The sequence below is a fragment of the Orbicella faveolata genome, unplaced genomic scaffold (assembly GCF_042242905.1).
Source record: "Orbicella faveolata isolate gen_17 unplaced genomic scaffold, um_ofav_v1 contig_48, whole genome shotgun sequence".
In the NCBI taxonomy this organism is placed as follows: domain Eukaryota; kingdom Metazoa; phylum Cnidaria; class Anthozoa; order Scleractinia; family Merulinidae; genus Orbicella; species Orbicella faveolata.
Window position 1 is genome coordinate 16,383,365 of NW_028301578.1, and position 23,566 is coordinate 16,406,930.

At 46.2% G+C, this 23,566-nt stretch overlaps 1 pseudogene; it reads left to right on the forward strand.

Moving 5' to 3' along the window:
• Window positions 1-17,447: 17,447 nt before the first annotated feature.
• LOC110065258 (uncharacterized) lies at window positions 17,448-23,270 on the forward strand (annotated as a pseudogene).
• The last annotated feature ends 296 nt before the right edge of the window (window positions 23,271-23,566 follow it).

Here is a 23,566-nt window from a genome sequence, read left to right on the forward strand (position 1 = left end):
AGTAGCCGAGACCGCCTTACGCGCATGGTAAATTTGTCCAACTTCGCCTTGATTTCTCGGGGTTTGGGAGATATTTTCCAGTCCCGGAAGCTCTAAACTAACTCCTGATTGCCTTGGTTTTCAGTGAAATAGACACAGGTAAAAGGAGCGCACGCTAGGTTTCCAGGTTGTAGGCCGAAGTGTAGCCTTACTTTATTTTAAGACTGAAAGGGTAGACGAAACCGCCTTAAGCGCATCGAAATTTTTAGCCACTATGGCTCGATCTGCCAAGCTTGGGGGAGATTTTCCAGTCCCGGGGACTCTAAACTAACTCCTGATAACCTTATTTTTCACTAAAATGGTCACAGGTAACAGGAGCGCACGCTCCCTGTCGAGCTTCTAGGTCGAAATAAAGCCCCACTTCATTTTAAGACTGAAAGAGTAAACGAAACTGCCGTACGCTTATCGTAATTTTAAGAAACTATGGCTCAATTTGCCGAAACTTGGAGGATAGTTTCCAGTCTCGAGGACTCTAAAGTATCTCCTGATAAACTTAGTTCTTAGTGAAAAGGATACAGGCAAAAGGAGCGCACGCTCGGTGTCGAGCTTGTAGAACCGAAATATGGCCCCACTTCATTTTCAGAGTGAAAGAGTAGCCGACACCGCCTTACTCGCATCTCTATTTTGAGCATCTTTGGCTCGATTTGCCGGAATTCGGGCAATATTTTCCAGTCCCGAAGACTCTATGCTAACTCATGATGAACTTAGTTTTCAGTGATATGTACACAGGCAAAAGAAGCGCACGCTCGGTGTCGAGCTTCTCGGCCGAAATATAGCCCCACTTCATTTTAAGACTGAAAGAGTAGCCGAGACCGCCTTACGCGCATCGTGATTTTGAGCAACTTTGGCTCGATCTGCCAGAATTTGGGAAATATTTTCCAGTCCCGAGGACTCTAAACTAACACCTGATCGCCTAAGATGTCAGTGAAATGGACACAGGTAAAATTAGCGCACGCCCGGTCTCGAGCTTCTAGGTCGAAATATAGCCCCCCTTAATTTTAAGACTGAAAGAGTAGCCGAGACCGCCTTACGCGCATGGTGATTTTGGGCCACTTTTGCTCGACTTCCCGGAAGTTGGCGAATAATTTCAAGTCCCGGGGACGCTAAACTAACTCCCGATGACCTTGGTTTCCAATTTAATGAACACAGCAAAACATTCTGAACGCTCACCTTCGAGCTTCAGGGGAGAAATATAGCCCTACTTCACTTTAAGACTGAAAGAATAGCCGAGAGCCCGTTACGCGCATGGTGATTTTGATCAACTTCGGCGCGATTTCCTGGAACTTGGAGAATATTTTCCACTCTCGGGGACTCTAAACTAATTCCTGACGGCCTTGGTTTCCAGTGAAAGTGACAGAGCAAAACTTTTTGAACGCGCACTTTCGAGCTTCTTGGCCGAACTATAGCCCAACTTCACTTTAAGACTGAAAGACTAACCGAGAGCGCCTTACGCGCATCGTGACCTTCACCAACTTCGGCTCGATCTGGCGGAACTTGGGAAATATTTTCTAGTCCCAAGGGCTCTAAACTAACTCCTGATGGCGTTGCTTTGCAGTGAAATGGACACAGCAAAACTTTTCGAATGCGCACTTTCGAGCCTCTGGGCCCAAATATAGCGCAACTTCACTTTAAGACTGAAAGGGTAGCCGGGACCGCCTTGCGCGCATCGTGATTTTGACCAATTTGGGCTCGATTTCCCGGAACTGGGGGGATATTTTCTACTTGCCCGTACTCTAAACTAACGCCTGATGGCCTTGGTTTGCAGTGAAATGGACACAGCAAAACTTTTTGAACGCTCACTTTCGAGCTTGTGGGCCGAAATACAGCCACACTTCACTTTAAGACTAAAACAGTAGCCGAGACCGCGTTACGCGCATCGTGATTTTGATCAACTTCTGCTCGATTTCCCGGAACTTGGGGAATATTTTCCAGTCCCGGGGACTCTAAACTAACTCCTGATGGCCATGGTTTGCAGTGAAATTAACACAGCACAAGTTTTTGAACGCACACTTTCGAGGTTCTTTACCGAAATAGAGCCCCACTTCACTTGAAGACTGAAAGAGTAGCCGAGACCGACTTACGCGCATCCTGATTTTGAGCAACTTCGGCTCGATTTGCCAGAACTTAGCGGATATATTCCAGTTCTGAGGACTCTAAACTAACTCATGATGGCCTTGGTTTGCAGTAAAATGGACACAGCAAAACTTTTTGAACGCTCAATTTCGAGCTTCTGGGCCAAAATATAGCCCAACTTTACTTTAACACTAAAAGGGTAGCCGAGACCGCCTTACGCGCATCGTGATTTTGACAAACTTCGGGTTGATTTCCCGGAACTTGGGGGATATTTTCCAGTCCCGGGGACTCTAAACTAACTCCTGCTTTTCTTGGCTTGGAGTGAAATGGAAACAGCAAAACTTTTTGAACGCTGACTTTCCAGCTTCTGGGCCCAAAAGTTTAGCCCCACTTCATTTTACGATTGAAAGAGTAGCCGAGGCCGCCTTACGCGCATCGTAATTTTGACTAACTTAAGCTCGATTTTCGGAAAATTGGGGGATATTTTCCAGTCCCGGGGACTCTAAACTAACTCCTGATGGCCTTGCTTTGCAGTGAAATGGACACAGGAAAACTTTTTTAGCGCTCTTGTGCGAGCTTCTGGGCCAAAATATAGCCACACTTCACTTTAAGACTGAAAGAGTAGCCGAGACCGCCTTATGCGAATCGTGATTTTGACAAACTACGCCTCGATTTCCCGGAACTTGGGGGATATTTTCCAGACCCGGGAACTTTAAACTAACTCCTGATTGCCTTGGTTTGCAGTAAACTGGAAACGGCAAAACTTTTTCAACGCTCACTTTAAAGCTTCTGGGCTAACACATAGCCCCACTTGACTTTAAGACTTAAAGAGTAGCCGAGACCGTCTTAAGCGCATCGTGATTTTGACCAAGTTCGGCTCCATTTCCCGGAACTGGGGGGATATTTTCCAGTCCCGGGGACTCTAAACTAACTCCTGATTGCCTTGGTTGGCCGAGCAATGGACACAGCAAAACTTTTTGAACGCTCACTTTCGAGCTGCTGGGTCGAAATATAGCCCCACTTCACTTTAAAACTGAAAGAGTAGCCGAGACCGCCTTGCGCGCAATGTGATTTTGACCAACTTCCGCTTGATTTCCCGGAACTGGGGCGATATTTTCCAGTCCCGGGGACTCTAAACTAACTCCTGATTGCCTTGGTTGGCCGAGCAATGGACACAGGAAAACTTTTTGAACGCTCACTTTCGAGCCTTTGGGCCGAAATATAGCCCATTTCATTTGAAGACTGAGAGAGTAGACGAGACCGCCTTACGCGCATCGTGATTTTGAGCCTCTATGGCTCGATTTCCCGGAGCTTGGGGGATAGTTTCCAGCTTTGGGAGCTCTAAACTAACTCCTGATTGCCTTAGTTTTCAGTGAAATCGACACAGATGAAATTAGCGCACGCTCGGTGCCGAGCTTCTAGGTCGAAATATAGCCCCACTTCATTTTAAGACTGAAAAAATAGACGAAACGGCCTTACGCGCATGGTGATTTTGAGCAACTTTGGCTCAATTTGCTGGAACTTGTGGGATATTTTTCAGTCCCAGGGACTGTAAACTAACTCCCGATCGCCTTGGTTTGCATTGAAATGGACAGAGCAAAACATTTTAAACGCTCACCTTCAAGCTTCTGAGCCGAATATAGCCCCACTTCACTTTAAGCCTGAAAGAGTAGCCGAGACCGTTTTACGCGAATCGTGATTTTGACCAACTTTGGCTTGATTTTCCGGAACTTGGGGGATATTTTCCAGTCCCAGGGACTCTAAACTAACTCCTGACGGCCTGGGTTTGCAGTGAAATGGACACAGGAAAACTTTTTGAACGCTTCCTTTCGAGCTTCTGGGCCGAAACATAGCCCCACTTCACTTTAAGACTTAAAGAGTAGCCGACATCGCTTGACGCGCATCGTGATTTTGACCATCTTCGGCTTGATTTCGCGGGACTTGGGGGATATTTTCTAGTCCCGGGGATTGTAAACTAAGTCCGGATTGCCTTGTTTTGCAGTCAAATTGAAACAGCCAAACTTTTTGAAAGCAAAGTTTCGAGCTTCTAGGCTGAAATATAGCCCCACTTTACTTGAAGAGTGAAAGATGAGCCGAGTCCGCCTTACGCGCATCATGATTTTGACCAACATCGGCTCAATTTCCCGGAAATTAGGGAATATTTTCCAGTTCTGTGGACTCTAAACTTATTCCTGATGGCCTTGGTTTGCAGTGAAATGGACACAGCGAAACTTTTTGAACGCTTATCTTCGAGCTTCTGCGCAAAAATATAGCCCCACTTCACTTGAAGACTGAAAGAATAGCCGAGACCGCCTTACAGACATCGTGATTTTGACCAAGTTCAGCTCGATTTCCCGGAACTTGGCGGATATTTTCCAGTCCGTGGGACTTTAAAATAACTCCTTATGGCCTTTTTTTTGAAGTTAAAGGCAAGAAGCGTAACTTTTTAAACGGTCACTTTCGAGCTTCTGGGCTGAAATATAGCCCCACTTCACTTTAAGGCTGCAACAATAGCGGACCCGCGTTTCGCGAATCGTGATTTTGATCAACTTCGGATCGATATCCCGGAACTTGGGAGATATTTCCCAGTCCTGGGGACCCTAAACTAACTCCTGATCACCTTGGTTTGAAGTGAACTTGACAAGGGAAAACTGTTTGAACGCTCACTTTCGAGCTTCTGGGGCGAAATATAGCCCCCCTTCACTTTAAGACTGAAAGATTAGCCAAGACGGTCTTACGCCCATGGTGATTTTGACAACCTTAGCCTAAATTTCTCGGAATTTGGGGGATATTTTCCACTCCCTGGGTCTCTATCCTAACTCCTGATGGCCTTGGTTTGCAGTGAAATTGACACAGGAAAACCTTTTTAAACACTCACTTTAGAGCTTCTGGGCCGAAATATTGCCCCACTTCACTTTAAGACTGAAAGAGTAGCCGAGACCGCCTTACGGGCATGGTGATTTTAACCAACCTCGGCTCGATTGCCAGGAAGTTGGGGGATATTTTCTACTCCCGGAAACTCTAAATTTACTCCTGATGGCCTTCGTTTGCAGTGAAATAGACAGAGCAAAACTTTTTAAACGCTCACTTTCAAGCTCTTGGGCAGCAATGTAGCCCCACTTCACTTCAAGACTGAAAGAGTAGCCGAGACCGCCTTACGCGCATCGTGATTTTGATCAACTTCGGCTCGATTTTCCGGAAATTGGGGGATATTTTCCAGTGCCGGAATCTCTAAACTAAACCCTGATGTCTTTATTTTTTGCTGAAATGGACACAGGTTAAAGAAGCGCAACCTAGGTGTCGAGCTTCTAGGCCGAAATATAGCCCCACTTCATTTTAAGACTAAAAGAGTAGCCGAGACCGCCTTACGCGAATGGTGATTTTTGAGCATCTTTGGCTGGATTTGCGGGAACTAGGGGGATATTTTTCAGTTCCGGGGACTCTAAACTAACTCCTGATTGCCGTATTATTAAGTGAAAAGGACAGAGGTAAACGAAGCGGACGCTAGGTGTGGAGCTTCTAGGCCGAAATATAGCCCCACTTTAATTTAAAACGGTAAGAGTACCATAAACTCTTACGCACATCGTGATTTTCAGCAACTTTGGTTGATTTGCCGGATTTTGGTTGATATTTTACAGTCCCAGGGACTCTAAACTAACTTCTGATGGCCTTAATTTTTACTAAAATGGACACAGATAAAAGGAGCGCTCGCTCGGTGTCGAGCTTCTAGGCCGAAATATAGCCCCACTTCACTTTAAGACGGAAAGAGTAGCAAAGAACGCCTTCCGCACATCGTGATTTTCACCAACTTCGGCTCGATTTGCCGCAACTCCGAGGACATTTTCTAGTCCCGGGATTTCTAAACTAACTCCTCATTGTCGTGGTTTGCAGTGAAGTGGACTTAGCAGAACTTTTTAAACGCTCAGTTGTGAGTTTCTGGAACAAAATATAGCCCAACTTTACTTTAAGACTGATAGAGTAGCCGAGACCGGCTTACGTGCATGGTGATTTTGACCAAATTTGGCTCGATTTCCCGGAACTTGGGGGATATATTCCAGTCCCGGGGACTCTAAACTAGCTCCTGATGGCCTGGGTTTGCAGTGAAATGGACACAGCAAAACGTTTTGAACGCTTCCTTTCGAGCTTCTGGGCCGAAACAAAGCCCCACTTCACTTTAAGACTTAAAGAGTAGCCGACACCGCCTTACGCGCATCGTGATTTTGACCATCTTCGGCTTGATTTCGCGGGACTTGGGGGATATTTTCAATTCCCGGGGATTCTAAACTGAGTCCGGATGGCCTTGTTTTGCAGTGAAATTGAAACAGCCAAACTTTTTGAAAGCAAAGTTTCGAGCTTCTAGGCCGAAATATAGCCCCACGTCACTTGAAGAGTGAAAGATGAGCCGAGTCCGCCTTACAGGCATCGTGATTTTGACCAACTTCAGCTCGATTTCCCGGAACTTGGCGGATATTTTCCAGTCCGGGGGACTTTAAACTAACTCCGCCTTACGCGCATCGTGATTTTGACCAACTTCGGCTGGATTTGCAGGAAATAAGGGAATATTTTCCCGTTCTGTGGACTCTAAACTTATTCCTGATGGCCTTGGTTTGCAGTGAAATGGAGACAGCAAAACCTTTTTCAACGCTTATCTTCGAGCTTCTGGCCTAAAATATAGCCCAACTTCACTTTAAGACTGAAAGAATAGCTGAGACCGCCTTTCGCGAATTTTCATTTTGACCAACTTCGGTTCGATTTCCCGGAATTGGGGGGATATTTTCTAGTCCCGGAGACTCTAAACTAACTCCTGATCGTCTTGGTTTGCATTGAAATGGACACAGCGAAACTTTTTGAACGCTCACTTTCGAGCTTCTTGCCCGAAATATAGCCCACTTTACTTTAAGACTGAAAGAGTAGCCGAAACCGTCTTGCGGGACTCGTGATTTTGACCAACTTCGGGTCGCTTTTAGGGAGCTTGCCGGATATATTCGAGTCCCGCGAGCTCTAAATTAACTCCTTATGGCCTTGGTTCTCGGAGAAATGGACAGAGCAGAACTTTTTTAACACTCACCTTCTAGCATGGGGGCTTAAATAGAAGCCCACTTCACTTTAACCCTGAAATAGTAGCCGATACCGCCTTACGCGCATCGTGATTTGGACCAACTTCAGCTCGATTTCCCGGAACTTGGGACATATTTTCCAGTCCGGGGGGGTTTAAACTAACTCCTGATGGCCTTTGTTTGCAGTTAAATGCACAAAGTGTAACTTTTTAAACGGTCACTTTCGAGCTTCTGGGCCGAAATATAGCCCCACTTCACTTTAAGACTGAAACAATAGCCGAGATCGCGTTTCGCGCATCGTGATTTTGACCAACTTCGGATCGATATCCCGGAACTTGGGGGATATTTTCCAGTCCCGGGGACTCTAAACTAACTCCTGATCGCCTTGCTTTGCATTGAAACTGACAGAGCAAAACGTTGTGAAGACTCACCTTCGAGCTTCTGGGCCGAAATATAGCCCCACTTCTTTTTAAGAGTAAGAGTAGCCGAGTCTGTCTTACGCAAATCGTGATTTTGACTAGCTTCGGCTCGATTTCCCTGAACCTGGGGGATATATTCCAGTCCCGGAAACACTAAAGTAACTCCTGATGGCCTTGGCCTTGGAGCTTCTGGGCCGAAATAGAGCCCCACTTTATTTTAACACTAAAAGAGTAGCCGAGACGGCCTTACGCGCTTATTTATTTTGCCAAACTTTGTCTCGATTTTTCGGTACTTACGGGATATTTTCCAGTCCCCAGGACTCTAAACTAACTCTTGATGGCTTTGGTTGGAAGTGAAATTGACACAGGAAAACTTTTTGAACGTTCACTTTGAAGCTTCTGGGGCGAAATATAGCCCCACTTCACCTTAAGACTGAAAGATTAGCCGAGACCGCCTTACGCCCTCGTGATTTTGAGAAACTTCGGCTAAATTTGCCGGAATTTGGGGGATATTTTCCACTCCCTGGGTCTCTAAACTAACTCTTGGTTGCTTTGGTTTGCAGTGAAATGGACACAGCAAAACTTTTTAAGCACTCACTTTCGCGCTTCTGGGCACAAATATTGCCCCACTTTTCTTTAAGACTGAAAGAGTAGGCGAGACCGGCTTACGCGCATCGTAATTTTGGCCAACTTCGGCTTGATTTCCCGGAACTTGGGGGATATTTTACAGTCCCGCGGACTCTAACGTAACTCCTGATGGCCTTGCTTTGGAGTGAAATGGACACAGCACAACTTTCTGAACGCTCACTTTCAAGCTTCTGGGCGGAAATATTGCCCCGGTTCACTTTAAGAATGAAAGAGTAGCCGAGACCGCCTTACGCTTATCGTGATTGTGACAAACTTTGGCTCGATTTCCCGGAACTTAGGGGATATTTTCCGGTACCGGGGACTCTAACGTAACTCCTGATGGCCTTGCTTTGGAGTGAAATGGACACAGCACAACTTTCTGAACGCTCACTTTCAAGCTTCTGGGCGGAAATATTGCCCCGGTTCACTTTAAGAATGAAAGAGTAGCCGAGACCGCCTTACGCTTATCGTGATTGTGACAAACTTTGGCTCGATTTCCCGGAACTTAGGGGATATTTTCCGGTACCGGGGACTCTAACGTAACTCCTGATGGCCTTGCTTTGGAGTGAAATGGACACAGCACAACTTTCTGAACGCTCACTTTCAAGCTTCTGGGCGGAAATATTGCCCCGGTTCACTTTAAGAATGAAAGAGTAGCCGAGACCGCCTTACGCTTATCGTGATTGTGACAAACTTTGGCTCGATTTCCCGGAACTTAGGGGATATTTTCCGGTACCGGGGACTCTAACGTAACTCCTGATGGCCTTGCTTTGGAGTGAAATGGACACAGCACAACTTTCTGAACGCTCACTTTCAAGCTTCTGGGCGGAAATATTGCCCCGGTTCACTTTAAGAATGAAAGAGTAGCCGAGACCGCCTTACGCTTATCGTGATTGTGACAAACTTTGGCTCGATTTCCCGGAACTTAGGGGATATTTTCCGGTACCGGGGACTCTAACGTAACTCCTGATGGCCTTGCTTTGGAGTGAAATGGACACAGCACAACTTTCTGAACGCTCACTTTCAAGCTTCTGGGCGGAAATATTGCCCCGGTTCACTTTAAGAATGAAAGAGTAGCCGAGACCGCCTTACGCTTATCGTGATTGTGACAAACTTTGGCTCGATTTCCCGGAACTTAGGGGATATTTTCCGGTACCGGGGACTCTAAAGTAACTCCTGATGGCCTTGCTTTGGAGTGAAATGGACACAGCACAACTTTCTGAACGCTCACTTTCAAGCTTCTGGGCGGAAATATTGCCCCGGTTCACTTTAAGAATGAAAGAGTAGCCGAGACCGCCTTACGCTTATCGTGATTGTGACAAACTTTGGCTCGATTTCCCGGAACTTAGGCGATATTTTCCGGTACCGGGGACTCTAAAGTAACTCCTGATTGCCTTGGTTTGCATTGAAATGGAGAGAGCAAAACTTTTTGAACGCTCCCCTTCGAGGCTTCTGAGCCGAAATATAGCCCCACTTCACTTTAAGACTGAAAGAGTAGCCGAGACCGCCTTACGCGCATGGTAAATTTGTCCAACTTCGGCTTGATTTCTCGGAGTTTGGGGGATATTTTCCAGTCCCGAAGCTCTAAACTAACTCCTGATTGCCTTGGTTTTCAGTGAAATGGACACAGGTAAAAGGAGCGCACGCTAGGTTTCCAGGTTGTAGGCCGAAATGTAGCCCCACTTTATTTTAAGACTGAAAGGGTAGACGAAACCGCCTTAAGCGCATCGAAATTTTTAGCCACTATGGCTCGATCTGCCAAAACTTGGGGGATATTTTCCAGTCCCGGGGACTCTAAGCTAACTCCTGATGAACTTAGTTTTCAGTAAAATGGTCACAGGTAACAGGAGCGCACGCTCCGTGCCGAGATTCTAGGTCGAAATAAAGCCCCACTTCATTTTAAGACTGAAAGAGTAGCCGAGACCGCCTTACGCGCATCGTGATTTTGAGCAACTTTGGCTCGATCTGCCAGAATTTGGGAAATATTTTCCAGTCCCAAGGACTCTAAACTAACTCCGGATGGCCTAAGATGTCAGTGAAATGGACACAGGTAAAATTAGCGCACACCCGGTCTCGAGCTTCTAGGTCGAAATATCGCGCCTCTTAATTTTAAGACTTAAAGAGTAGCCGAGACCGCCTTACGCGCATCGTGATTTTGGGCCACTTTTGCTCGATTTCCCGGAAGTTGGCGAATAATTTCAAGTCCCGGGGACGCTAAACTAACTCTTGATGACCTTGGTTTGCAGTGAAATGAACACAGCAAAACATTCTGAACGCTCACCTTCGAGCTTCAGGGGCGAAATATAACCCTACTTAAATTTAAGACTGAAAGAATAGCCGAGAGCCGGTTACGCGCATCGTAATTTTCATCAACTTCGGCGCCATTTCCTGGAACTTGGAGAATATTTTCCAGTCCCGGGGACTCTAAACTAACTCCTGATGGCCATGGTTTACAGTCAAATTCACACAGCACAAGTCTTTGAACGCCCACTTTCGAGCTTCTAGGCCGAAATATAGTCCCACATCACTTACAACTTAAAGAGTAGCCGAGACCGGCGTGCGCGCATCGTGATTTTGAACAACTTCGGGTCGATATTCCGGAACATGGGGGATATTTTCCAGTCCCAGAGACTCTAAACTAACCCTTGATGGCCTTGGTTTGCAGTGAAATGGAGACAGCAAAACGTTTTGAACGCTCACCTTCAAGCTTCTGGGCCGAAATATAGCCCACTTTACTTTAATACTGAAAAAGTAGCCGAGACCGCCTTACGCGCATCGTGATTTTGACAAACTTCTGGTGGATTTCCTGGAACTTGGGGGATATTTTCCAGTCCCTTGGACGCTAAACTAGGTGCCGATGGCCTTGTTTTGCAGTGAAATGGACACAGCAAAGCTTTTTGAGCTTCTAGGCCGAAATATAGTCCTACATCGCTTACGACTTAAAGACTAGCCGAGACCGCCTTACGCGCATCGTGATTTTGACAAACTTCGGGTTGATTTCCCGGAACTTGGGGGATATTTTCCAGTCCAGGGGACCCTCAGCTAACTCCTGCTTGTCTTGGTTTGCAGTGAAATGGACACAGCGAAAGTTTTTGAACCCTCACTCTCGACCTTCTGGGCCGAAAGGGAGCCCCATTTTACTTTAAGACTGAAAGAGTAGGCGAGACCGTCTTGAGCGAATCGTGATTTTGACCAATTTCGCGTTTATTTCCCGAAACTTGGGGGGTATTTCCCAGTCCCTTGGACGCTAAACTAGGTTCCGATGGCCTTGTTTTGCAGTGGAATGGACACAGCAAAGCTTTTTCAACGCTCACTTTCGAGCTTGTGGGCCGAAATATAGCCATACTTCACTTTAAGACTGAAACAGTAGCCGAGACCACGTTTCGCGCATCGTGATTTTGATCAACTTCGGCTCGATTTCCCGGAACTTGCGAAATATTTTCCAGTCCCGGGGACTCTAAACTAACTCGTGCTGGTCTTGGTTTGATGTGAAACGGAAACAGAAAAAGTTTTTGAACGCATACTTTCGAGCTTCTGGACCGAAATAGAGCCCCACTTCACTTGAAGACTGAAAGAGTAACCGAGACCGCCTTACGTGCATCGTGATTTTGAGCAACTTCGGCTCGATTTGCCGGAACTAAGGGGATATATTCCAGTTGTGAGGACTCTAAACTAATTCCTGATGGCCTTGGTTTGCAGTAAGATGGACCCAGCAAAACTTTTTGAACGCTCAATTTCGAGCTTCTGGGCCAAAATATAGCCCCCTATTACTTTAACACTGAAAGAGTAGCCGAGACCGCCTTACGCGCATCGTGATTTTGACAAACTTCGGGTTGATTTCCCGGAACTTGGGGGATATTTTCCAGTCCCGGGGACTCTCAACTAACTCTTTCTTGTCTTGGTTTCCAATGAAATGGACACAGCGAAAGTTTTTGAACGCTCACTCTCGAGCTTCTGGGCTGAAATAGAGCCCCATTTTACTTTAAGACTGAAAGAGTAGGCGAGACCGTCTTGACCGAATCGTGATTTTTACCAATTTCGCCTTTATTTCCCGAAACTTGGGGGATATATTCTAGTCAAAGGGACTCTACAGAACTCCTGATGGCCTTGGTTTTCAGTGAAATGGACAGAGCACAACTTTGGAGCTTCTGGGCAGAAATATAGCCCCACTTTACTTTAAGACTGAAAGAGTAGTCGAGACCGCATTACGCGCATCGTAATTTTGACGAACTTCGAATGGATTTCCCGGAACTTGGGGGATATTTTGCAGTCCCTTGGACGCTAAACTAAGTGTTGATGGCCTTGTTTAGAAGTAAAATGGACACAACAAAACTTTTTGAACGCCCACTTTCTAGCTTGTGGGCCGAAATATAGCCCTACTTCACTTTAGGACTGACACAGTAGCCGAGACCACGTTACGCGTATCATGAATTTGATCAACTTCGGCTCGATTTCCCGGGACTTGGGGGATATTCTTCAGTCCCCGGGACTCTAAACTAACTTCTGATGGCCTTGGTTTGCACTGAAAGTGTCAGAGCAAAACTTTTTAAACACTCACTTTCGAGCTTCTGGGCCGAAATATTGCCCCACTTCACTTTAAGACTGAAAGAGTAGCCGAGACCACCTTACGCACATCGTGATTTTGACCAACTTCGGCTTGATTTACCGGAACTTGGGGGATATTTTCCAGTCTCGAGGACTCTAAACTAACCCGTGATGGCCTTGGTTTGCAGTGAAATGGATACAGCAAAACTTTTTGAACGCTCACTTTCGGGCTTCTGGCCCGAAATATAGCCCCACTTCACTTTAAGACTGAAAGAGTAGCCGAGACCACTTTAGGGGCATCGTGATTTTGACCAACCTTGGCTCAATTTCCCGGACCTTGGGGCATATTTTCTTGTCCCGGGGACGCTAAATTAACTCCTGATGGCCTTGGTTTGCAGTGAAATAAACACAGGAAAACTTTTTGAACGCTCACTTTCGGGCTTTTTGCCCGAAATATAGCCCCACTTCACTTTAAGACTGAAAGAGTAGCCGAGACTACCTTACGCAAATCGTGATTTTGACCAAATACGGCTAAATTTTCCTGAACTTGGGGGATATTTTCCAGTCCCGAAAACTCTTAAGTAACCCCTGATGGCCTTCGTTTGCATTGAAATGGATACAGCAAAACTTTTTGAAGGCTCACTTTTGAGCTTCTGGGCCTAAATATAGCCCCACTTCACTTTAAGACTGAAAGACTAGCCAAGACCGTCTTGCGCGCACCGTGATTTTGACAAACTTCGGGTGGATTTCCCGGAACTTGGGGGATATTTTCCAGTCCCTTGGACGCTAAACTAGGTGCCGATGGCCTTGTTTTGCAGTGAAATGGACACAGCAAAGCTTTTTGAGCTTCTAGGCCGAAATATAGTCCTACATCGCTTACGACTTAAAGACTAGCCGAGACCGCCTTACGCGCATCGTGATTTTGACAAACTTCGGGTTGATTTCCCGGAACTTGGGGGATATTTTCCAGTCCAGGGGACCCTCAGCTAACTCCTGCTTGTCTTGGTTTGCAGTGAAATGGACACAGCGAAAGTTTTTGAACCCTCACTCTCGACCTTCTGGGCCGAAAGGGAGCCCCATTTTACTTTAAGACTGAAAGAGTAGGCGAGACCGTCTTGAGCGAATCGTGATTTTGACCAATTTCGCGTTTATTTCCCGAAACTTGGGGGGTATTTCCCAGTCCCTTGGACGCTAAACTAGGTTCCGATGGCCTTGTTTTGCAGTGGAATGGACACAGCAAAGCTTTTTCAACGCTCACTTTCGAGCTTGTGGGCCGAAATATAGCCATACTTCACTTTAAGACTGAAACAGTAGCCAAGACCCTCTTGCGCGCATCGTGATTTTGACCAACGTCTTCTCCATTTTCCGGAAATTGGGAATTATATTGCAGTGCCGGGGACTCTAAACTAACTGCTGATGGCCTTGGTTTGCAGTGAAATGGACACAACAAATTTTTTGCAGCGCTCACTTTGGAGCTTCTGGGCCGAATAGATCCCCACTTCACTTTAAGACTGAAAGAGTAGCCGAGGCCGCCTTAGGCGCATCGTGATTTTGACCAACTTCGGCTTGAGTTGCCAGAAGTTAAAAGATATTTTCCAGTCCCGGGGACTCTAAACTAGCTCATGATGGCCTTGTTTTTCAGTGAAATTCAGAGAGGAAAACTTTTTGAACGCTCACTTTCGAGCGTCTGCACCGAAATATAGCCCTACTTCACTTTAAGACTGAAAGAGTAGCCGAGACCGCCTTACGCGAATCGTTATTTTGACAAACTTCGGCTCGATCTCCCGGAACTTGGGGGATATTTTGATGTCCCGGAGACTGTAAACTATCTCCTGATGTGGCTTGGTTCGCGGTGAAATGGACACAGCAAAACTTTTTGAACCCTCACTTTCGAGCTTGTGGGCCGAAATATACAGCCACGTCACTTTAAGACTAAAAGAGTAGCCGAGACTGCTTTACGCGCATCGTGATTTTGACAAACTTCGGCTCGATTTCCCGGGACTTGGGGGATATTTTGATGTCCCGGACACTGTAAACAATCTGCTGATGTGGCTTGGTTTGCGGTGAAATGGACACAGCAAAACTTTTTGAACTTTCACTTTCTAGCTTCTGGGCCGAAATATAGCCCCAGTTCACCTTAAGAATGAAAGAGTAGCCGAGACCGCCTTACGGCATCGTGATTTTGACAAAATTCGGCTCGATTTCCCCGAACTTGGGCGATATTTTCCACTCCCGAGGAGTCTAAACTAATTCCTGATGGCCTTGGTTTGCAGTGAAATGAACACAGCAAAACTTTTTGAACTTTCACTTTCTAGCTTCTGGGCCGAAATATAGCCCCAGTTCACCTTAAGAATGAAAGAGTAGCCGAGACCGCCTTACGGCATCGTGATTTTGACAAAATTCGGCTCGATTTCCCCGAACTTGGGCGATATTTTCCACTCCCGAGGAGTCTAAACTAATTCCTGATGGCCTTGGTTTGCAGTGAAATGAACACAGCAAAACTTTTTGAACTTTCACTTTCTAGCTTCTCGGCCGAAATATAGCCCCAGTTCACCTTCAGAATGAAAGAGTAGCCGAGACCGCCTTACGCGCATCGTGAATTTGACAAAATTCGGCTCGATTTCCCCGAACATGGGCGATATTTTCCAGTCTCGAGCAGTCTAAACTAACTCCTGATGGCCTTGGTTCGCAGTGAAATGAACACAGTGACACTTTTTGAACGCTTATTTTCGAGCTTCTGGGATGAAATATAGCCCCACTTCACTTTAAGACTGAAAAAGTAGCCGAGACCGCCTTACGCGCATCGTGATTTTGGGCAACTTCCGCTCGATTTTCTAGAATTTTGGCGATATTTTCAAGTCGCGGGGACTCTAAACTAACTCCGGATGGCCTTGGTTAGCAGTGAAATGGACGCAGGAAAACTTTTTGAACGCTCAGTTTCGAGCTTCTGGGCCGAAATACAACCGTATTTCACTTTAAGACTGAAATAGTAGTCGAGACCGCCTTACGAGCATCGTTATTTTGACCAAGTTCAGCTCGATTTCCCGGAACTTGGGGGATATTTTCCAGTCCGGGGGACTTTAAAGTAACTCCTGATGGCCTTGGTTTGCAGTTAAATGCAGAAAGCGTAACTTTTTAAAGGGTCACTTTCGAGCTTCTGGGCCGCAATATAGCCCCACTTTACTTTAAGACTGAAAGAGTAGCCGAGACCGTCTTAGGCGCATCGTGATTTTGACCAACCTCCGTTCGAATTCCCGGAACTTCGGGGATATATTCCAGTCCCGGGGACTGTAAATTAACTGCTGATGGCCTTAGTTTGCAGTAAAATGGACACAGCATATTTTTTTGAACGCTCACTTTCGAGCTTCTCGGCCGAAATATAGCCCTACTTCACTTTAAGACTGAAAGAGTAGCCGAGACCGCCTTACGCGCATCGTAATTTGTGTGTTAGGAACTTTTATGTTTATCTTGCTGTATTTCCGGACGGTAATTAATTCGCTGCGATTCAAAGTTGTTGAACCTTCAGTACTGTTTTGAGCCAGCGGTTTTCGCTATTCACACCCATCGTCCCTTGCGCGGATGAAAGGACCATGTGCTTTTGTAAGATGGCGTCGCGTTTTGGCGTCTGTGTTTTCGTCCGAGATTTTCGTTCAGGTTTATCTTAGTTTACAAAGGACGGTGTCGATGTTCAGAACGGCAGAGAACGAACAACAACGTATGTATGAACAATGTGAAGTTTAATTTCTCTTGCTACCTGTATTTTCAATGTTGTTCACTTCGTATCATTACAAGACACATTTTGTAATTTTGTCACCCAGGTTTTACCTACTAGTTCTCTACGAATAAAATGGAGTTGAAACGTCTGTTGTGTGTGGATCGATGCCGTTACAGTAAAACGTTGTTGTAGTAAGTCTTCGAGTTGCCAGCCAACCAGGAGATTGAAAGTGTGTTTTCAAATTGTCTTCGAATTTTGTTCGCTCCGAGTTGCCAGCCAACCAGGGGATTGAAAGTGTGTTTTCAAGTTGTCTTCGAATCTTGTTCGCTTCAAGTTGCCAGACAACCGGGAGATTGAACGTGTGTGTTTCAAGTTGTCTTCGAATCTTGTTCGCTTCAAGTTACCAGCCAACCGGGAGATTGAACGTGTGTTTTCAAGTTGTCTTCGAATCTTGTTCGCTTCAAGTTGCCAGCCAACCGGGAGATTGAACGTGTGTTTTCAAGTTGTCTTCGAATCTTGTTCGCTTCAAGTTGCCAGCCAACCGGGAGATTGAACGTGTGTTTTCAAGTTGTCTTCGAACTCAGTAACCTCGAATTTTGTTCGCGCCAAGTTGTTAGCCATCGGTGAGTGTGGACTTCTTTGTTTTAAGTTATCAGCTAAGATTGAATGTAATTTTCAATCATGAGTGTTGTAGAGGAGAAGAAACAAGAAAGAACTAAAGCCAAAGTACAAGTGACCAAAGCTTCGCGAAGATTAACTGGTGCAATTGAAAGAAAGGCAGATGTTGATGTTTTGACTGCCTTAATGGTTGAACTAGAGAAAGTATACGATGATTTTTGCGTGATAGATGAGGAATATGAAACCCTGGTTTCAGAAGAAGAACATGCTGATCATCGAGTTGTTAATGGGTTAGACATTATTGCGTACCGGGCAAATGTCAAAGAAGCATAAACGGTGGCCAGAAATGCTTTTATGCAGGCAAAGGCCCCCAAGACGTCAAATGTGGTTCAACTGGGTTCAGTTCCCACACCTGCTGACCCCCCTACACATCCATCAGAACAAAGTGTTACATTACCAGTACAAGGAACTTCTCAGTCAGGAAACAATGTTAACTCAGATCTATCAGTCACTAGTGTGGTCACTGCATCCTCACAGACACAGAATGTAACATTATCAGCAAGTAGTGCCCAAGCCAACAATTTTCATTTTGGCACTGGATCTATTACCCCTGCAGGTTACAGTGTGGCACCAACACCTCAGCACCCATTACCTGTGTTGTCTACTCAACAGCCCACAGTGACACATGTATACACTGGACATTTGTCAAGTGTTTTACCACAACAGTCAGTCAGTTATGCTATGCCAGCTCAGAGCTATGGTAGCCAAGCAAATGATTTGATGGGGTTTGATCCCATTAGTTCCGCTAGTTTCAGTAGTCCCCCGGCCCAGCAGTATTGGTTGCCACACTCATTTGTTCAACAGTCAGCAGGAGGACATGGTTATCCTGGACAGTTAATGAATGTGTCTCCGTATCAGCTTAGTAGTCATGGTATGCCAGCTCAAAGCAGTGGAAACAGCTCTGCAGACACACCAGGTGTTCACCTCAAGAAAATGTCACTTCCCACCTTTTCTGGCCAGAGAAAAGCTTGGCCAGAGTTTAAAACAGTCTGGAAGCAGTTGGCAGAAGGTGCAATCAAAAACAAAACAGCCTTAGCTCACGAACTCAAGAGGTCAGTGAAAGGTGAAGCTAGTCAAAGGATCAAGTCAGTGTATGTCACCAAACCAGAGGCTTATGATATAATGTGGAAGAAGTTGGAAGATTACTATGATGATACCAGTGCCACTGTTCAAGCAGCACTAGAGGATTTACATAAGCTCAAGCCAGTCTCAGAAACCGATTACAGAGGTCTTGTTGAATTTGTTGACGTTGTGGAGTCATCCTACAGCCAGCTTGAAGAGTTGAATCAGTTGAACTCTCTCACTATGAGGGACGTTGATTTTGTCAATGGACTTTTGCCTAACCATCTGAGATTGGAGTGGATTCGCAAATATCATGATATGAGCCAAACAGAGAGAATTCAGCCTTTCAAATCCTTTATGAAGTTCTTGGAAAGGGAAAGAGAAGCAGTAGCTCGGTTAGCTGAATACCAACCAAGGCGGAGAAGAACACTTGAAGTACCGAGGAATGGTGATCGTGGTAAAGGGCTGACACATCATGGAACAGGAACTGGTCAGGGCCAAAAACAGTTTTACCAGTGTGTTTTCCACAAGAGAAATACGGTTAAGCACAAAACAAGTGATTGTAAAGAATTTCAGAAACTCCCCATCAGTGGAGAGGGTGGCAAGTTTGAACTCCTCAAACAAGTGAATGCCTGTTTTGTCTGCTTTGGAGATCACCCACAGCAGAAGTGTCCCAGCAAAAAACCATGTTCATTGTGTGGAAGTGAGAAGCACCACTTCCTCCTGTGCAAGTCAGGAAAAAAGAAAGAAGGTTCAAACACTACTGGTCAAGATCAGACTCTATCAGCACCTCGAAAGGAAGAAGATCGACAAACTGACCATTGTGCTCATGCTGAATCAGCAAGTCATGCTACAAGAGGAGCTGGCCTTGCTCTCTATCCCATCCAGCAGGCAAAGGTGTGTGAGAGTGGGAAGAATGTTACCATATTCTGTGATGGTGGCTCAAACACAACCTACATAACCCACCAAGCAGCAGATAGAATCAAGGCCAAAAAACTGAACAGATTCACGCTTGACGTAACCACGATGGGAGATGTTGAGAAGACTTACAACACCCGACAGTATCAGTTCACCTTGAGAACGGACACTGGCAAGAAAGTCAGTATCACTGCATTTGGTATGGATAGAATTACTGGTCCTGTCAGCAAGCTGGACACTAAAGTCTTAGCCAATTTGTTCCCTGGCTATGATGTTGACTCTCTACAGAGGAAGACTGACAAAGTAGACATTCTCCTGGGCTGCGACTACTTTGGGTTGTTCCCCAAGTGTGAGGAGGCGAAGTGTGGAGATAATTTAAGCATCATGAAAGGAGACTTTGGAGTCTGTCTTCAAGGTACCCATCCTGATCTGAGAGAAGGAACTGAGCACGATTCAAATCTTGTGAAAACGATTCACAACTCAGTGATCAAGCATGAGGCTTACCATGTATGCCATGTCACTCACCCCGAGTTTCAGCCAAATTGTTCCAACCCTGGAGAGCTGGTCAAAGTCAGCAAAAAGTATGCTAGTCTCAGACAGACGAATGTTGCAGAACCCCTCGCGGGTAAAAATCAGGGACGCCTTATAGAAAACTTCATTTGTGGTGAAGAAATTGGAACTGAAATAACTCCACGCTGTGGTAGTTGTCGTTGTGGCAAGTGTCCAACTGTTGGCCACACCTATTCGTTCAAAGAGGAACAGGAGTTAAAATTGATTCAAGAGAACCTTGAGTATGACGGTGTTAAACAGTGTTGGGTAACTAGCTATCCTTGGCTTGTGGATCCAGGAACTTTACCCAATAACTACAGTAGCGCCTTGGCTACTCTCAAGAGTACCGAGCGAACACTCAGCAAGGACGAGCGGTGGGCTGAAACTTACCAGAAGCAGATGGAGGACATGGTGGAACGAGGTGTTGCACGGAAGTTGTCTCAGAAAGAACTGCAAGAATGGAGTGGTCCTAAGTTTTACATCTCCCACCTGGCAGTGGTCAACACACGGTCACACTCCACACCTGTGCGAATCGTATTTAATTCCAGTCAAGTGTGCCAAGGAATGTCTCTTAATTCCTGTTTAGCTAAGGGACCGGACTGTTACATGAACAATCTAATTGGCATATTGCTGCGCTGGAGGGAGGAGCAGGTTGCTCTTGTGGGAGACATTCGTAAAATGTTCCACTCTATCCACTTGAAGCCCTTGGAGCAACATTGTCATCGGTTCCTGTGGCGTGATTTGAAAATTGACCAAGAACCCGATGTGTATATGATGACACGAGTCAATATGGGCGACACTCCAGCCCCGGCTATTAGCACTGAAGCTATGTACAAGACTGCAGATATGTTTGAAACTGACAGTCCAAAGGCTGCCAACCTCCTGAAGAGATCCAGCTATGTAGATGATTTAATTGACTCTCAACCAAGTACACCTGAAGCATTGAAAATTGCTCGTGAAACAGAAGACATGCTTGCGAAGGGAGGCTTTGCAGTCAAGTGTTGGCAGTTTACTGGAGAATCAAGTCCTCGCACCGGCGAAATGTTGTCTGACAACGTTGACACACTTGTTGCACCTGATGGTACTGTACGCACGCACCCAAACATGTTGAAAGGAACTGATAGCAACCTGAGGGTATTGGGCCTTGGCTGGAATCCAGTGGAAGATACCATGGTGTTCGAAGTCACTCTCAACTTCAGCAAGAAGAAGAAAGGAACACACACAGGCCCAAACCTCAAGAAAGCTGATTTGCCAAAAGGCCTACCACTTGTGTTGACAAGAAGAATTGTTCTGTCGCAGGTTATGATGATCTTTGATCCTCTTGGACTTGTGTGCCCCTACACTCTGCTGGGAAAGATTTACCTGCGCGAAACGTGGTCCCTAAAGCTTGGATGGGACGATCCGCTGCCAACCCACCTACGGTCCAAGTGGGTTCACTTCTTCTGTTCCCTGTTCCAGCTCGAGCAGCTTAGTTTGAATCGTTGTTTACGACCACCCGACTCTGTTGGCCGACCATGGCTTATCATCTTCAGTGATGGTAGTGACCTCGCCTATGGTTTTGCAGCCTACATCAGATGGCGCCTAAACAGCGGGGACTATTGGTGTCGACTTATCATGGCAAAGTGTCGTATCGCCCCAGTGAATAAGTTGTCTACTCCTCAGATGGAGTTAAATGCTGCTGTATTGTCCAAGCGAGGTAGAAAGGTCATAGAAAAGGAGATGAGGTTCGAATTTGAAGAGGTGTAGCAAATTGTGGACTCTGAAACTGTTTTGAGTATGATCAACAAGACCAGTACTCGCTTCAAGGTGTATGAAGGAGTTAGAATTGGAGAAATTCAAGCCGCAACGAATGGTGATATGTCCCGTTGGGCCTGGATGTCAGGTTATCACAACCCCGCAGATTGGTTGACCCGTGGACGCACCCCTGAGGAGCTCGATCAAGACTCCCACTGGTGGAATGGCCCACCTATCCTGTACAAGCCTGTTGAAGAGTGGGGACTCAAGTCTGGTCTGCAGAAGGAAGAAGTGCTCCCTGGAGAGAAGAAGATGTGTAGTACGGCGGTAGCCAGGGCAGATCCTCCTTTGATTGTCTATGAGAGATTTAGAAACATCAATCGAGTCATTTGGGTCGTGGCAAGGTTGAAAAACATTGCAAGGAACAAGACTTTCCGTGCAGGAAATGCCATGCAAGTAACCGCACAGCACTTGAAAGACGCAGAGGACTTTGTCGTGAAGAACATTCAGAAAACAATGGAATGCGAGCTAAAGAAGAGCAGCAGCAAGAAAGGTCATGGAGGTCGCTATGCTAAGCTGAAGCCTGTACAAGATGCAAGTGGAATATGGGTCGTAGGAGAACGACTACTAAGGTACAATGCGATGACACCAGACTCATCCCTTCAGAGATTGTTACCCTCTAAGCATCCAGCTACATGTCTTTTCATGGAACGTGCGCATCAAGCAGGAGGACATAGGGGACGCGACGCAACCCTTGCTCGATTTCGAATGCGTTACTGGACGCCTCAAGGCAGTAAACTGGCAAGGCTAGTGAAAATGGACTGTCAACTGTGCAAGTTGCGCGATGCCAAATTTCTTGAGCAACCGATGGGGTTACTGCCAGAAGCTAGACTGGAACCCGCACCAGCATTCAACCACGTGATGCTTGACCTGTTTGGACCGTACACAGTTAGAGGGGAAGTCCAGAAACGCACAAGTGGCAAAGCATATGGTGTATTGTTCACCGATCTCGCAATGAGAGCTGTTCATATCGAGGCAGTGTTTGGATACGACACCAGCAATTTCCTGATGGCGCTTAGCAGATTTGCCAGTCTTCGTGGATGGCCAGAGAAGATTTACAGCGATCCAGGTTCTCAGCTTGTGGGCGCAGAGAGGGAACTCAAAGAAGCCTGGCAAAGAATCGACAGGGAGTCCTTACAGAGAGATTCTACTCAGAATGGTTCAACCTGGGTATTTGGACCTGCCGATAGTCCCTGGCATCAAGGAGCAGTGGAGTCTCTGATAAAGGCCGCCAAACGTGCTATTCATTTCTCAGTGAGTGACCAACGTCTGTCTGTACCTGAATTTCTCACTGTCTGTTGTGAAGTGTCCAACTTACTAAATGAGCGTCCGATTGGAGTGAAACCAAGCATGGATTCAACCATCAATGTTCTCACACCCAACAGTTTGTTGCTTGGACGGGCGACTGCATCTAACCCCTTAGGATGGCAACCTTACGACGCAAGCATTGTAACACGTTACCATCTTGTTCAGTCTGTGGTGGAGGACTTCTGGAAACGTTGGACTGAGCTGTATGCTCCAGCATTAGTAGTACAGCGCAAATGGCACACTGCCACTCGCAACTTGTGTCCAGGAGATGTGGTGATTGTCGCTGACAAGAACACTCTTAGGGGAGATTATCGCTTGGCGCTTGTGCAAGATGTTTTTCCAGGGGAAGATGGCAAAGTGCGCAAGGTGACAGTCAAGTACAAGAGCTATCGCACTGGGGAAAAAGTTCACGAGTACCGGGGTGCAAGAGACACTGTGGTTTCAAGGGCAGTTCAGCGCCTTGCCCTACTTGTTCCAGTGGATTAAAGTCTGAAGCCGAAGTCAAGAATGCAAATGGCATTAAGGATATTGAATATAAACGTTTATCTGGAGACATTTTGTGATTTGTTCAATGTTACAAGTTGTATCGCAGCGACCCCCACCCTCCCGGTGTGTTAGGAACTTTTATGTTTATCTTGCTGTATTTCCGGACGGTAATTAATTCGCTGCGATTCAAAGTTGTTGAACCTTCAGTACTGTTTTGAGCCAGCGGTTTTCGCTATTCACACCCATCGTCCCTTGCGCGGATGAAAGGACCATGTGCTTTTGTAAGATGGCGTCGC